Source organism: Anolis sagrei, chromosome 4, assembly GCF_037176765.1.
Source record: "Anolis sagrei isolate rAnoSag1 chromosome 4, rAnoSag1.mat, whole genome shotgun sequence".
NCBI lineage: Eukaryota > Metazoa > Chordata > Lepidosauria > Squamata > Dactyloidae > Anolis > Anolis sagrei.
In genome coordinates, this window is record NC_090024.1 from 31,555,357 (window position 1) to 31,573,478 (window position 18,122).

The window sequence follows — 18,122 nt, forward strand, 5'->3', positions numbered from 1 at the left end:
ATTAAACTAGACATAGAAAAATGATATCCAAGCAGAATGTAATTTGTTTTATGGGGATGGAACTCTTATTAATGCAACATGCAAGAATAAGCAAAAGCAAAGAAGAAGAAAAGGGCGAGAATTTCCTACTATGGTTTCATCTTCAAATAAATTGGATTATGTGCAGCTTCCCTGGAACCTATGCATGATTGCTCTGCTTTCTCTCACCAATTCTGCATTTTCCATTCTCATCCCTCAGTTTCTTCAATTCAGGTCTCTCAACTATTATTTATTTATCACATTTATATACCACTTTTCTTCCCCCTAAAGGAACTCAAAGCAGTTTCCAAAATTATAGAGGCAAAATTCAGTGCTGTACATACATATATTAAATTGCATAGCACTGAACCCAATTTACTAAGGGATTCTTTCTTTAAAAAACAGATGAAGGCCCATGACATCAGGCTGTTGCCCTGTTTCACAGCAATCCCATTAGAAGGGAAACTAGGGCAACTGAATTTATGGGATTTATTTCCACAAAGAAATGTTTCAGACAGATGAGTAAGAACTAGAACTCTTCTTTAACGTCTTTGGTTTTGGGATGGCGGACATGACGGAAATTTCCCCATGGATCTCGTTGTCCCTCGTGTACACATTCACCGTGCGGTTGGCTTTCTCCTTTTCTCCAACCACAAAAATAAATAAAAATAAAATTATACTGAGCCAGCTAAGAATTTCTTATCTTCTTGTTCAAAGTGCAGCTCAACGTCTGCCATGAATCTAGCCTCAAAGAAGCCACTGCACACCTGCTGAGCATACTCTTCACTGGCTGAGCCAACAGGAACTACCATCACCTGCTGTGGAGAGAGCTAGAAAGTCCATTTTCTGTGACCATTCACTTCACCGACCCCAGAATAGCTCTATGGATTATAACTGGTCTTTTCTTGTCATCTCTGTCTTTTCCTACATACATGAGATTAAACCTGAGGGGCAGCTGGAAGTCAAGCTGGATTGTGGCACACTGATTGTAGCGCCCAATGGCATCCCTGATGTTAATATCAATCTTGGGACCATAAAATGCTCCATCTTCGGGATTTAGCTTCCAAGACTCCCCAAAATCATCCAGAGTGTTTTGAAGTTGCTTCTCTGTGTGGTCCCAAACTTCCTTCTCCCCTAAGAAGTTACCTGGTCTTGTGGAAAGATATAGTTGAAAAGTAAAACCAAACACAACATATACAGACTGAAAGAAGTTCAGGCAACTACTCTATTTACTCCAAATACAAGAATCCCTATGAAATTGACCATGTTGTGGCTAACAATAAACCAGAGAGAAAAGAAAGGTCCACAAGAACTAGCTTTCAGAATCCGAAGTTCAAGCACAGAGCTTCCAGGAAAATAAAAAGTAATACACAATATCATCTCTTGTTTCAAATCCCTCATATCTAATTAAGAATCCCTTATCTCTAGTTAATGTTCACATGTTAAAACTGTCTTAACAATGTTGCATTCTTTACACTAGTACATTTTCCAACCAATGCCTCAGGGAAGTTCAAAAAAAGGCCACAATGAGAACAACCTCGCCTCTCTTGTCTGTGACTAGTATATAGTAAATCTATGTGCATTAATTTTATATTTGTTTATTTATTTTGTATCCCATCTTTCTCCTATATGGGAACCAGGGAAGCTTACTGGTTCTACTTATGAGTGATAGCCAAAAGAGTTCTTCCTGAATAGTAATAAAGGTAAAGGGGGATAGTGCTCATCTCCATTTCTAAGCCGCAGAGCCTGCATTGTCTGTAGACACCTCCAAGGTCATGTGGCCGGCATAACTTCATGGAGCACTATCACCTTCCCGCTGGAGCGGTACCTATTGATCTATTCACATTTGCATATTTTTGAACTGCTAGGTTGGCAGAAGCTGGGGCTAACAGCGGGAGTTCACGCCGCTCCCTGGATTCGAACCTGCGACCTTTTGGTCAGCAAGTTCAGCAGCTCAGCTGTTTAACTCACTGCACCACCAGGGCTCCCTAATAATAATAATAATAATCTTCCTAAATAATCCTTTTCAAAAAGGTTTTTTTTTAAAAAAAAAAAACAACAACAACAAGTAGCCATATTTATTTGCTAATGAAAACCCATTCACTGGTGTGCATGGATGACCTTCTTCACAAGATGGAGGGAAACATGAGCAAATTTTCACAGAAGCATATGCTAAAGAAAGGAGCCATTAAATTTACATTCTATTCTATTGAATTTTAATCTTTGTACCATGTACATATTTTATCATTTTATTGTGTGTATTTCATGGCGATGTGTTTCACTATGTTGTGCCCCACCTCAAGCTGTGAAAAGAGGCAAGTATCAAATTAAATGTGTTGTGGCGGTGGTGGTGGTGGTGGTGGTTGTTATTTGTTAACTGAGCAGCTCCAGAGCCCGTGAAAACTGGCTTTGTCTGGAAGAGCACATGACATGTCAATATTTTGCTACAAGTACCATTTCAAAAACTGTTAATGAAAACAGTTTTAAAAACCTGTAAGAAAAAGACTCAGAAGTATGTTAAACCTGCAGAAAAAAGAAAGAGAACAGCCCGATGTACAGTGAGCTTCTGTAATGACAGGGTTTAATGGAGTTAGGCATTCTTCTTTAAATTCTAACCAACTTGTTTTGCTGATGGACCATTCATATAACGGTGGGCAACTATAGGATGCTAGGGACCTATATTAAACCTCTGGAGATTTTTGAAGGTTGTAACCCCCAGAGGCTCAATGGGTTAAACCACTGAGCTGCTGAACTTGCTGACCGAAAGGTGGGCTGTTCGAATCTGGGGAGTGGGGTGAACTCCCACTATTAGCCCCAACTTCTGACAACCTAGCAGTTCGAAAGCATGCAAATGTGAGTAGATCAATAGATACTGCTCCAGTGGGAGAGTAACATCACTCCATGCAGTCATGCCAGCCACATGACCTTGGAGGTTCTACACATAGCTGCGGCTCTTTGGCTTAGAAATTAAGATGAGTATCCCTCCCCTCCTTGTTGGACACTACTAGACTTAATGTCAGGGAGTAACCTTAACCTTTTATTTGGGGGTGCCTTTAACCGCACAACCCCCTTGCCCAAAAATAAAATGTTTTCCTTCAAATCTCCCCAGTCTCCATGAGCACATTGTGACATGCTTTAGCACTTAATTTTTCAGCCATGATACTGTTTTAAATTTGTGCATTGTGATTGGTGTTATTTGGTGTTGTTGTTTTTATTGTATGGATTTTAACCTGTATTTTGTGCTTCACCCTTGTAAGCCACCCCGGGTCCCTTTGGGGAGATGGTGGCTTGGTATAAGAATAAAGTTATTATATCATTATTATTATTATTTAGAACTCTTTTGGCCATTTTAAGCCCAGCAGAGACTCTTTTTGGAAACAGAAGGCTGGCCTTCTATTGACCTATATATTTATTAAATTAAAACAAATGAAGAGAAAGGTATCATAATTCATCGACTTTCATTTGCTATTTAAACTCTCTTAAAGCTCAACCTGAAGGTATCCAATATTACCCCTGTAATGAAAGCCATTCTAATGTATCTGTAGAGTGCTTTCAAAAATTCTTTCAGTTTTTTTTTTTTACAGTATGAGCAGTCCACATTGTTTTAATCTTAATCTAAAAGGCTCTCTTCTCACATTCCATTTCTTTGTACCACTTCCAGGTTGCATTTTGAAGTATAAATGCCGCACACAATTCTATCCACATATTGAAACAAAAGAAAGTTTGATCCCTCCCTCTTGTTATTCCATCACAGGCACAGGTTTGAAAGAATACTAAGAAATCACAATTGGCAATATGCTCAAAAAGGTCTTGAAATGTTTCTATTTAGTCCCATCAGACCCACAATTTATCCTCCTGCAGGAAGCTCTCCACGAAACTCTTCCACCACAGTATTTCAGGATTTTTTGACTTTACTGTCCAAAATAACAGTTCCTTCCATCAAAAAGATATTAACCTTTAATCCCTGAAAACATTAAACAAATGTTTGTGGGATCACTTTTAGCCTCTTTATCTGATCAGGCCACTGGAAGTTAAGTCATGCCTATACAAACCAATCATTTCATCAAAAGTTTTATATTTCTTTAAAGCCTCATATAAAAAGCACCTGCTTAACGTAAGTAATGGAGTTTTATACTCATTGCACTTAGGAACAGCGTATGTAAACTATTCCGTTTTCCTCCCTTGTGGAATATATTTCAGCTTATGTTGCACAGCACATTGCCAATGTGTACAAAGACTCTCTGATCAGCAATTTGGACTGCAGACAGCAACCTGTATGAGTGCATTTTCCCCCTGTAAATATGGTATTCACTTGATTCACCATGACAAATTGAAACCATTCTTCATTAGATTATGATCTCACCTCTGTGGATATATGCAACACAAGTATTTATGCAGAGGTCACACAGTGCACCTTATCATACCAGGGGATATAAATTGTTCATCTGGCACCATCAGCTTCCCAAAGAAATGCAACTTAAACGTTCCAAAGTTAGGCAAAAAAAAAGGGCGGGGATTTTTTTTCACCCAGCTGACAGTATTATTGTGCTAGTAATAGCTTCTTAAAATATTTTGCCCTAATTTAACTTTTGAATATTAAGTAGGTTTGTGAATAAAAATTGTCTGCATTTCTGGGTAAGAGAAAAACTTACATGAATGTCAATTCTATACTTTTCTACAGAGTGCAAACCTTTTTCTTTCATCTTATCTCCAGTTTCTGTTTAGATTTATTACATTCATTGTTTTCAATGGTAACAAATCACCTAATGGCAGAAAGGAAAATATGTCAACCTTGGAATTATTTGCAGTTGTAGAAATCTCTTTTGTCTGGCTCACACAAGGTCTGCAATCTGTTTAAAACACAGATTGTCTGTCTTTTGTCTGACAGCCACCAAGCTACACAAATTACTTTCTGCCTGTTCACCTGTTTGCAGCTGCATCTGTAAGCTAAGAATGCTGAGGCCTGACTCAAGCAAGCACTTTTGGATTGATGACATATGCTGCTGATAAACCAAGCAATTTCAAGACATTATAGGCCAGCATTATTGAAAGACATCTGTGCATGAGCCGAGAATGACAAGCTTTCAACTATATACATGCAACCTGTAGTGGCGGTGATACTGTTTGAAGTAAAAACCCCTTTTAGAAGTGCTAAAGCTGTCACAAGGGGAAATGACCATCTCTGCAGCATAACGCCTCTTAGGAGGTCCAATATTGTCCTGTTATAGCCATTTATGAACTATGCTGAATGCAAAGAGAGTTATATACATTCTCCAGATACTCATAATAATGCAGAGTCAGATCTGCTAGGATAATTAATCAAGCAAAATGTGTATAAATTATACTGACATTATAATAACCCATTTAAACACATTTTGACTGATAAACATTTTGATGCACATACTGTTCTATGACACTGTCCCATCTACAGTTTCTGTCACGAGATAACCCCATCTAATTTTTATTTTGTTTTGTAATATCTGAAAGATATTTTCTATCCTCTTGGTGCAGGAAATTATACCCATTAAGTTTAGTACTGGCTTCCAGATGGATTTTATTTCACACTTTTGGGATTCAAACCCTTTTTTCACTTTTTGTCCATTCACTAAAGTGCAAGGGTCCATTTCCAAATAATCATGGTACAGCAATTTAACCATTTAATTTATAATAAACATTGCACATAAATGTAGAGCCCACAGAATGCAAGCAGACAGCTCACTTGAACCATTTATTTTTGTATTTATTTATTTATTTACTTCACTTGTATACTGCTTTTCTTACCTCGGGGTGGACAGGGACTCAAAGCAGTTAGCCAACATAGTTATGGGAAAATATAATGCCTCACATACATATGAAATCTAACATAAAACAAGAATAACATATAACTATCGATTAGATCATAAAATGTAACAACATTTAAATATTAAAATGTGGAATTAAAAACATATTAATATAAACGTTAAAATCACATAATCCAAAAATTATGGTCCAAGGCCATTCCAAATATCAAATATCAATTGCACATTATCCCTGATCATTCCTTGTATTGCTTACTGCCCAAAGGCTTGGTCCCATAGCCAAGTTTTTACTTTTTTCTGAAGGCCAGGGGGAAGTAAGCAATATATTCTGATTGTAGTGCAAAGGCTTGATGCACACATCACTAATACAACTAGTATAGTGGTATGAATTACCAGTGAAGCTACTTTCTTTTGCAGAGCTATGAAGTAGGCCTTTAATAACCATCTAACCCAATAGTTCCCAACCATTTTTTGACCAGGCATTTTTTTTGACCAGGCCCACTTTGACCAGGGATCACTCTCCAACATTAGTAACAAAAGCTTTACGAATCAGTATTTGGTCAACTTTAGATTTGGTTTGGTTATTTGGGGTTCTGTTTCAGAAAACTGCATTGGATAGACCACATCAGCTCTAGTTTCTGATACAGTACATATGCCATCCATTAGTCACCATCTGCTCACCACAGGAAACCATATTTAATCATCTAGAGCTGATGGGGTCTATCCAAGGGGTCAGGGATTGGTCAGCGGCAGGGAAGGAGTGGCAGGCAGAGCAAAAGGAAAATCAAATAAATAAAAGAAAATTAATAAAGAGGAAGGAGGCTCGTGTCCGCGGCCCATAGGTTAAGAACCACTGATTTAACCTAAAGTGAAATACCCATTGCTGTAACCCAAGCCTCCAAGTCTTCCATTGGAACTATGACTAAAAAGGAACTTAGAAATGTAGTGCCAAAGTGGGATCTCAAATCTACATTCTTAGGAATATAATACTGGAATGAAAATGATGCATGCAGCCTGGTCATCAATCAATCACATATAGCTGTTGTTCACCTGTTACTGATGATTTGTAATTTCAGGTCATCAATTGATTTAAGCCTAATCTTCCTTGTTCTCACTTACTCTAAGGTGACTGCCTGATTCATACATGACTGACTTAAACACCACATTCTGCTTATTCTGCTTTCTTCTTGGAACAGGAGAGAGCTAGATACTTAGTAGGCAACGCTGGATTTCCAATACCAGGTTTATATGCAGTGAAAAAGGAAGGATTTGTAAGATGATGAGCAGTAGACAGAGAAAAGGGGCTTCCTGCCTTCCTGCCTATTGTTTCCCTACTGCATTTTTCTTCTCCAATATATCCTCCAGCCAAGTTCTTAGATCACTGCCTCACTCAGGGAGATAATGCAATTCTGCAATGGATTGTAAAGTTGAAGCTTTACAGAATGGTGTGTCAGCCTCCGTTCCCCTCTGCACATCAGAAACTCACAAGATCATGAGTTCAATGTTTATTTATTATTTTATTTATTTCAAATATTTGTACCCCGCCCTTCTCAACCCCCGGGGGGAGAGACTCAGGGCGGCTTCCAGTCAGCATGATTTGATGCCTACATGAGTACATAACAATACATAATAAAACCAATAATTGCATACAATTAAAACATTAAATCAATTCAATTAAAATATGCCTAAATATAACAGCCATATGGCCGTATCTAGCTGAGATTCTGAGATTGGAGACTCCCATCAAGCTTGTCCATAGTACATTGCCATAGTAATTTGTCTTCATTGTCATTATCCGTATCAGCATAGTCACCTGAAGGCCTGGTCCCACATCCAAGTTTTCAACTTTTTTCTGAAAGAGAGGAGGGATGAAGATGACCTAATTTCCCAGGAGAGTGAATTCCACAGGCGGGGGGCCACCACTGAGAAAGCCTGTCCCTCGTCCTACCAGGAGTGTTTGCAAAAGAGGTAGGGCCGAGAGCAGGGCCTCCCCAGAATATCTTAAATTTTGAGGTGGAACATAGAGGGAGATATGTGGGAGATATGTTTGGACAGTTACACTGGGCCGGAACCGTATAGGGTTCTATAAGTCAGGACCAGCACTTTGAATTGTGCTCGGAACTGGATTGGCAGCCAGTGGAGCTGACATAGCAGGGGGTGGTATGCTCCCTGTATGATGCTCCAGTGAACAGTCTAGCTGCCGTCCGTTGGACTAGCTGGATTTTCCTAACAGTCTTCAAAGGCAACCCCACGTAGAGTATTTTGCAGTCTTCAGGGAGAGTCTAACCCCATCTAGCACAGGCTGTAACCCTATGCCCTGTTCAACCTTACGACTGACTAGTAGGACTACTGTCTTGTCTGGATTCAATTTCAATTTGTTAGCTCTCATCCAGCCCAACACAGCTGCCAAGCACCGATTCAAAGTCTGGACAGCCTCCTTGGTGACAGGTGGAAAGGAATGACAGTTAGCAACTCATTCCGAAACTCCAGATGATCTCCACCAGCCACTTCATGTAAATGTTAAACAACATTGGGGACAATATTGAGCCCTGTGGGACTCCACAGAGCAAGGGCTGTGGGATCGAACAGACGTCACCCAATAACACCTTCTGGGACCGTCCCTCAAGAAAGGACTGGAGGCATTGCAGGACAGTATCTCCGAGTCCCATATATACGAGAGTCCCAGAAGGATACTGTGGTCAATGAGAGGTCCAGCAGAACTAACAGGGACACACTCCCCCTGTCTAGCTCCTGACAAAGATCATCCACCAAAGCGACCAAGGCTGTCTCAGTCCCATGTCCCAGCCTAAAGACAGACTGTGCAAGATCCAGATAATCAGTGTCTACCAGGAACCCATGGAGCTATGAGGCCACCACACGTTCCATGACTTTGCCCAAGTAGGTGAGATTGGAAAGTGGCTTAAAGTTGACTGAGTGGGGTCTAGTGATGGTTTTTTCAACAGCGGTTTTATAACAGTTTGTTTTCAGCTGGCTGGAATTTTGCCCTCCTGTAAGGAGGCATTAACCACCACCTTTACCCACTCTGCCAAACCCCCTCTGGCTTCTTTTATCAGCCTGGATGGGCAGGGGTCTAGGATGCATGTGGTGGGCTTCACCTCTCCAAGGATCCTGACCACATCCTCAAGCTGAATCAATTGAAAAGAATCCATCAATGTTGTCCAAATATCTTGCCCTAGCCTTAGTATCTAAATGAATCAAAGAACAAATGATACTTAATTCTTCTGGCCTTCAGACTTTGCATCCTCCTTGTTCTGATTCTTACTCCTTGGTTCCTAAACACCTGCCTTTTCTGCAAAGGACAGGCTGAAACTTTTGACTTCTGGTTTGATTTTTCTTTCTGTTAGATGGTTCCTGACCTTTATTTTCTATGACTATTATTACAGGAAATTGTTGTGTCCCCTTGCACTGCTCACCAGAACTCTTGTCTTCCACAGTAATTGATACAACTTGTGACTTGGAATTCTCCACTGAAGTTAGGCCTTGCTTTGACTGAATTATGCCTTTAATATATTTTCAAGGTTCAACAAAGAAACAGATATATTTAAGAGGTAGAGTTCCTCTCAACCCCTTCATTTAACAAGTTACCTGATATATGTTATCTACTTTATTCTCATGTGCAGTAATCTTACTTCTAACAAGGATTTGGTTGTTAACATCCACAGAAGCTCAACTAGTATTTACTACTTTAACACGTATTTCTTTTATGTACACATTCAAAAACAGTGTCATATTTTATTCTCTGGGAAATAATGCACATTCAAAAGTTTGACTCACTAAACTAAATGCTAAGCATTTACACAGTATCTGACTGATTTTATATATTTCAGTCTGTTACAAATTATACTTCTGAAAACAGGAAGGCAAAGCTTTCAAGCTAAGTACCAATATACATTTGGCTTTCACATTTCAGAGCCCATAAAATGGATTCAACACAGAGATGAAGTGACCTACAGGAAAAAAGGCTCTGTAATATAGTGGATATGTATACAATAAATCAAATTCTTATCACGATTTACACCTAATAACTATGCATCATTAATAATAAATCTTTGTAAAAAAATTGTAGTATGGTATTTATCTAAATAAATGCAATTCATAATCCTTGGTGTGTTTTGGTTTTGTTTTTTTTACATTCTACATTTTCTCATACTTCACATTACAGTTTTTTCAAAAGTTCAGCTTCTATTTTAAAAGATGCTTAAATCGTGAGAACATTCTTACTCGCCACTTCATAATTCTGACACCAAGTATGTATAAAAAGATTAGGCTTTATTTGGTATAAAATCAGTTGGCAGTTTTACATCTGTGCAATGCAACATAAATACCCCAGCTGGCATCTCAAGCTCACACACATATGGGCTTCAAAAACAGAAACTTCCTTATTTGCAGCGCTGCCAGGGTAATTTTGTATATCGTGCATACTATGGCTATTTGTCAGGCGGCCCCTGCAGGTGTGCGCTGCACATAAACACACAGCTGTAGCCAAGCAAGCCAAGTGTTCCATCAAACGCATAAAGGGAAACCTCAGCAGCTGGATTAATCATCCCTCCAACAGGTCCAGGGAGAACAATATGGGTTAGTATTTTTGGAACAGCATGGATGGCAAATTTATGATTACGCTAGCCTTCCGAAATAACTGCTGGATTGTGTCATTTTTATGCAACGTCTGCTTATTAAAGTTTTTGTTCGAAGGCTGGAAAAAAGGTGAATATTTTCTAGTTGGTAATATAAACAATAAGGTAGTTTATATATAAAATAGTTTATTATGTGCCAAATGTTAAAAGGATTTTATGCTAGTTGTTGGTTTTTGACAAATTTTGCCATTATTTGTATTGGCTTTAACTGGCACAAATCACTGAAATCAATAAAAATTAGTGGACTGTGAAATGTATTTCGTTATGTAATTCGTTATAATTATGTGGCATTTTCTTCGTGTGGAAGAAAATTCCACAAAATAGGCTTGTGCAATTTTGTGTGAGTACTGCAAAAAACAAAACACCACATTTAAGGGTTTTGGGCTTGACATCAAATTAGGAAGAAAAGACTTGAAAAAATATCACATTTATATAATGGACTTACGCAAATTTCTGACAGCTCTGAATTAGATTTGAATCTGGCAATTATGAAATTGTCTAAAACTTTCCACCCTGTAAAGCCAAAAATTAAAGATACAATTTAAGAGCAGCTGAGTCAATACATTTCTCTCAAATTAGCAGAATATAGTTTGCGTACCCTAAAAAAGAATGGCAACTAAGCCAGAACATGTCAGGCGTGAGGTCCCTGCTCCCTAGCAAATGATCACTCCATGCTTTTATCTCCATTTACTGCACAGAGACAATACAGAGAAGCATATGATTGCTTGAAATATTGCAACAGCTACAAGAAACCTTTCAAGAACAACTCTGCCTGACAATGATGGTTATAGCAGATGTTGCAATATAATAATAATGATAACAACAACAACTTTATTTATTACACCTCCATCTCCCCTTGGGACGGCTTACATAGGGACAATCCCCATGTAAATACAGTTTGTTACATAGATTTTATACAGAATAGATGCTCTAAAACACCACCACTACCACTGCTCTGCTCGTGATGTGGTTTGCTGCAAATCGTGAGTATATTAAATATTATAATATGTGTCTGGCAATGCTTCCATTTGTTCTCTATAATGAAAGATGCCGTGAAAACTCTCCTTTGATCTAGGATCTTGACATACTTTTAAACTAATGATCCTCAAAGTCTATAAAGTTAAGGAGAAACATCAAATGTTTTCTATGAAGTGAGAACTGTAAGACGCTCCAGAATCTTTTGCTTAATCTCACTATATAGCACAAGTAACTTTCATCAAAAGACAATGTAGGAAGAAATAGAAGAGAAACATTCTGAAATCTTTCAAAAATCTTTCAAATAACTAACACTCCTGACACGACAAAAAAAAAACAAACCCACAGCAAGTGAGAGTCCAAAAGTGGCGGGCTAAAACTCGGAATCTCAAGCCATGGCTGATTCTGGATGAAAGACTCCCTCCTGGGCACACAAAAGACTGGCCAACTTGGAAGGTGCTGAACAGACTGTGCTCTGGCACCAAGAGATGCAGAACCAATCTTTAGAAATCGGGCTATAAAGTGGAGTCCATGACATGTGAGTGCAGAGAAGAGCAAGCCACAGACCACTTATTACAATGCAGCCTGAGCCCTGTCACATGCACAATGGAGGAACTTCTTACAGCGACACCAGAGGCATTCCAAGTGGCCAGCTTCTGGTTGAGTTTTTAGGTTTGTGTTTTTAAATGCATTATAACCGTACCCCCAACTAACTTCTGACATGATAAATAAATAAATCCCAGCAACAGGCTAGTATAATTTTGCAAGTAAAAAAAAAAGTTTTAAAAGGAGAATGTGACAATATAATACTGAAAGCTTGAAGTCACGCCCGAAATTCCAAACTAACAAACATTAAGTATTAACTGGAAAAGTTAAATTAGTATTGGAAAAGATGAAAGATCTACATGTATACCTGTACCCTTGCGTTTTTAGAGAAGCTTAAAGTTCACAGGGAGCTTGTCAGTGTCAACAGATAGAAGAGATGCTCTGCTATGATGTATAAGACAATCAGAGTTGCAATGAGGAGGATAGGCACCTGAACCATATTGACTGGCTAAGGAATTACAGGCTTGAGATGGCTGAGAGTGAAAAATCTTCTCAGTCTGGGGGTGTAGCTGATAGTGTTCTCTACTCTGTGGCATTTTCCATCTTTTTCACTGCTATTTTAAATAAAGCATTTAACTAATCATACAAATAATAACAAATGTCAATCACGCCAGAGACTAGAAATGTCTGAGATTATTCTGAAGCAGCTCAGTCGAACCAGTGGCTAGAACAGCAAATATGGGAGAATAGGGAAACCTATTTCAGCTGTTCATGTCTATGTTGAGAAGTACTGCAAGTATTTTAAAATATGGCTTAACTCTTGCCTTGATTCTTTTACTACAAGGGTCTGGGAAACATTAAAATTAGATCTCTCTCTAGTCACCATAACCATAATTACTATAAACAAAGTTAAAATGAAAGTTAAAGTCACAGAAGTTTGCAGACTGAAAACTAATGTTCATCAGAACAGCTGGAGAAACAATCTCAAAATATAAGAGGCTCCAGACCTCTCACATGCTTTGCAAATATGGATACCTCCCCTTTACCCGCAAGTTCTCTTTTAGTTCTCAATTTTGAAAAATACAGGCTATTTTATAGGGTGATTGTAATAGAATACCATGATCACTGCTGATTGCTGTTACAAACAGACCCTTCTAATCCATATGCTCTTTACCTCAACAAATGCTTTTTAAAGCTGCTTCAAAAATATTGCTTCAGATTCAGAAGACAATGAGTCAAGAGTTTGAAAAGTCCACTCACTTGATTATATCAGCAAGTGCACTACATGTTAGATTTTTTATTAAACCAAAATCCTTGAGAACTATTTTCCAGACTTCAGTTAATGTTGCTCTGACACATTCCGTCAATGAAAAAGGATGAAAAACAGTAGTGCTTTGAAGCAATAGCCAGTAAATGCCACTGTGGTTTACCAGGAGTGGGATGCACAACATATTAGACCACAGTTAATGAAATTAAGGCATGTCTTCAGTTAGCAAAATGTGTGCTCTGTTAGTTGTTTGGAACCAACGCAACTGCTTAATCTTTAAGAACTTCTTCGCCTCCAGTAAATACTATCTCTTCCATCTCTTCATAATTGAATCAGTAGGCAACCACTGTTTTGAGTTTGCATTATTTTAATGCAAAGGAACAATAAAAATGAAATATTTTTTGAAAATGCAGACTTCATGAATCTGCCTTGAATGCATTCATAGCTAGAGAAGCAAGATTAGCATGATAAAAATGAGATAAAACAAATAATTTTATTGAAATCTGCTGGACACAGAGAAAAATGGCATAAAGTCTCAATTCATCGCATGTTCTATCAGCACATTGTCTACAGATTCCTGATGTCACAAATATTAATATCTTTAATGTACATGCTATTAAGACACCTGCTGCTATTATTCACACACATATTTAATTTGAAAATTCTGATGCACTGAATATAATAGGTTTCAAAAACAGCTTGAAGTCTTATCATTTATTGTGTTTTATGTCTAGAATGTATGCATTCACAACTCCTATTCAATATGTAGGCTTTACTTAAAAAACAGAAATGAATGCAAAAGATTTAACTAAAATAATAGAATATTTATTTGAATGACTAGTTAGACATCTCAAATGAAAACATTTAAAATTAAAGGATAGCACTCTGTAGGATGGAGCCATTCAGTTCTGCCTCATTTGCATCATTGGGCATTTATCTCTGGGCATTTTTCAAGAGACAAACAACAGTTTCCAAACTGATAGATGACACGGCGGGAAGAGAGGGCTGTGGCAGGTTCCCCACTGAGATACATCAGTGTAAAGTACAATTCATTGGGCTGCAAGCTGTTGTGTCAAAAATGGTTACATACAGTTCCTGGGTTACAGACAAGATAGGTTCTGTAGGTTGGATTTTAAGTTGAATTTGTATGTAAGTCAGAACAGGTACATTTTTAAGTGTAACTCCAGCTATACACACACACACACACACACGTCCATATGTTTTAGATAGCATAGGGAAGGGTTAACAGCTCTGTGACAATTGTTTGCAATCTGTACCCCTGTTCAAAAGATTTCACCGCACTTTCTGTCCATGTGATATTTGGATTTTGAAAAATGTGGCTTCTTGTGGAAAAAAGGATTGGATTGCTGTGGGTTTTTCGGGCTGTATGGCATGTTCCAGTAGCATACTCTCCTGATGTTTCACCTGCATCTGCGGCAAGCATCCTCAGAAGTTTTCAGAGATTCAAGAGACCTCTGAAAAACCTCTGAGGATGCTTGCCACAGATGCAGGTTTATTTGTTTTTTTGTCATGTCAGGAGCGACCTGAGAAACTGCAAGTCGCTTCTGGTGTGAGAGAATTGGCTGCAAGGACGTTGCCCAGGGGACGCCCGGATGATTTGATGTTTTAATCAACCTTGTGGGAGGCTTCTCTCATGTCCCCGCATGAGGAGCTGGAGCTGATAGAGGGAGCTCATCCGCCTCTCCCCGGAATCGACCCTCTGACCTGTCGGACTTCAGTCCTGCCGGCACGGGGGTTTAACCCAGTGCGCCACTGGGGGCTCACAGATGCAGGTGAAATGTCAGGAGAGAATGCTCCCAAAACACAACCATACAGCCCGAAAAACTCACAGCAAACTAGTGATTCCAGCCATGAAAGCCTTCAACAAAACACGAAATAAGGACTGGTGAAAAGGGTTAGGTGGAGACCCTTTTCCCATGATAACTCTTCCATGAGTGATTTTCCCTTCCTAGGGATAGATTTCCTCTCACTGGTCTTAGCTAGGGGTTATATGGAAATTGGATGCCTGTAACTCAGATACTGCCTGAATATAGAAAGCTGATCATTGTAGTCTCAAATAGCAGAAGAGAGGGCTGGATGTAGTAATAGATGTAGTAATAGAGCTACCTGTGTGACTTATAGTTCATCCAAAAGGATTTCTGGCTATGAAGTATATAGATGACAAAATAAAAAGAATACTTTGGTAAACATGACTGTACAGCATTATGTGTGACAGAATCATGAGCTTCCACATTCTGGTGCTTTGAGCAATTTGCAAGACTCTGATTTTTATATTTTTCATTTTGTTGTCTTTCCCTTTAAACTTCATTAAGTGAGTCCCAAATATATAGTTAAAAATCATGTTCTTTTATGAAATATTTATAGTTTTCTGATTGTCTATAAAACCTAACTCATACGGATGTTTCATAGCCTCATTAAACAATTCAAAATTTAAAAATTTAGTACACAGCTGCATTTTTTTCCATGTCAGGACTTGAGAAACTGTAAGTCGCTTCTGGTGTGAGCGAATTAGCCGCCTGCAAGGACGTTGCCCAGGGGACGCCCGGATGTTTTGATGTTTTACCATCCTTGTGGGAGGCATCTCTCATGTCCCTGAATGGAGAGCTGGAGCTGACAGAGGGAGAGCATCCACACTCTCCCCGGATTCGAACCTCTGACCTGTCGGTCTTTAGTCCTGCCAGCACAAGGGTTTAACCCATCACTGCATTAAGCTTGATACTATAATTCTATTTCTCATCCGTTTTCTGAGATATATCAAGAAATTCAGTATAAGATATGCTATTCAAAAATATTGTTTCATATGAAAGAGATGCCAGTCTTCCATTTGAACAAAATCTTGATAGTCTATATTTCAGTGGGGACTAAATTTGAATCCAGTCTGTTTTAGTTACAAGCAAAGATCAAGGGGAAGAGGAAATATGTCAAAAATCAATTAACGCAGAGTTTTCAGTGCCGTTTATCTATGACTATATATGGCAATATCCCTTCCAACAAAAACAGAAGTGTAAAGATTGAAGAGATCATTACCCTTAAAAAGGAACATTAATATCTCTGTTAGCAGAGGTGTTGAATTACATGGATCTTTAACAGAAGCCGTACTTCATTCCAACTGAAAATGCAGCTCAGATCCCACACCCTTATTTCCATAATTGTTTTCATATGCCTAGCATACATTAATACAGTTTTATCTTCAAAATAAAAGCAGACATTCTTTTACAAATTAATTCAATATTGAAATGCATCACACTATGATTTTTACCCACATTTCTCTCAGGAACACTTGCAATTTCAACCACTACATACTGAACTTGTAATATTACTTTTAAGGTCTCCATTCTGTCTGGCAGGAAAAGGGTTGAAATTTCAATGGTGCACAGCAAGTATATACATTTACCAATAACAGAGAATGCAAACATGCCCTTTTTAATAACTAGATACCATCTGAATGAGCCCAACTATATACAAATTCCCAAAAAACAAAGCAAAAATATTGAGTAGAAGGGCCACTCCTAAATTCTCATTAAGCTCTCTGGTCAGTTTACAACAGTACTTAAGTTTATTTTAACTCAGATAGGCAGTGCTGTTGACACATGACAACTGAAGAATGAGCATTATTCAATGACCCACTCTTGCTATCTAAACTGAGGTTTCCGCTTGATTTAAATATTTAAATTTAAATTTTGATTTAAACCTTCATTTTGAATATTAATTTACCAGGTATGTTCTAATTAATCACCTGCTCTATTGAAAAGTTTATTTTCTTCTGGATATCTATGACATATTGAATTCATTTGCATCTTCAGGTTGTGTTCAATTCCGAATATAAACTACAATGTGAGTCCAAAACAATCAACTTACACGTTTAGAGATATCATTGCACTTATGGAAACGGCACACTGTACTTTCAAAGACGTGATATTACATCATTAAAGAGACAAGCCAAAATATAATGTATGGCATCCTGCTGGATTTTTATGTAATTGTAAAACTGACATAAGGTTTAATCACAAGATGAAGTAATATTCATGTTGTGATTAAACCTTATGTCATATTCTCAAGACGGGATACAGTTAAATCTCTGCGATCATTGTAGGTCCATAATGGGACCTACTGCACAATGGGCACCAGAACACTATGGGATTCACTCAGGGGTGTAGCGGGGAGGGGGGGGGGTTAGTGGTTCAACCCCCCCCCGAAATTGTTCAGGTTAAAAAAACAACAACTTTTTTTGGCTATTTTTGGTCTTACTAACCTTGCATACCTTGTATCTTATACCTTTTACGGAGCAATAAGGGTCTTTGGACTGTATTAAAAATGTTGTTGTGTTATCGAACTAGTCTTCATGATTTGCTAAAAAACGTTTCAACCCCCCCCCCCCCCCCATTTTCTGGCTAGAGCCCTGGATTCACTGTACAACAGGAACTCTCGCTGTAAGAGAACATTGCATTGGACTCCTCAATATACATAATCACAATTGACTAGAAGTGTGGTGTGTTCTCTCAGGGACACAGTGGTTCCCTACCTGTGCGCCATGGGCCACCAGTGGTCTGCAAGAACTGAAATATGCTCCGCAGCCTCACTGTTACTACACTGTTGCAATGAGAGGGAATATTCTCGCGAAACCCTCTTATAGTTCCAAGGCTTCTTAAATATGGTTTTCTGTGGGCAAGCAGATGACGACTACTGGATGGTATATGTCCTGTATCAGAAACCAGAGCTGATGTGGTCTATCCAATGCAATGTTCTGAATTAGCACCCCAAATAACCAAACTAAATCTAAAGTTGACCAAAAACTCATTCGTAACCCTTTTGGTACTAATGTTGGAGAATGGTCCTTGGTCA

General features: G+C 38.5%; 1 protein-coding gene and 1 pseudogene across 4 annotated transcripts in view; both read right to left on the reverse strand.

Moving 5' to 3' along the window:
• The window catches only part of VPS13B (vacuolar protein sorting 13 homolog B), a 382,845-nt gene that overhangs the window by 274,480 nt on the left and 90,243 nt on the right, over nucleotides 1-18,122 (reverse strand). The window lies entirely within an intron of this gene.
• LOC132772681 (threonine--tRNA ligase 2, cytoplasmic pseudogene) lies at nucleotides 529-16,615 on the reverse strand (annotated as a pseudogene).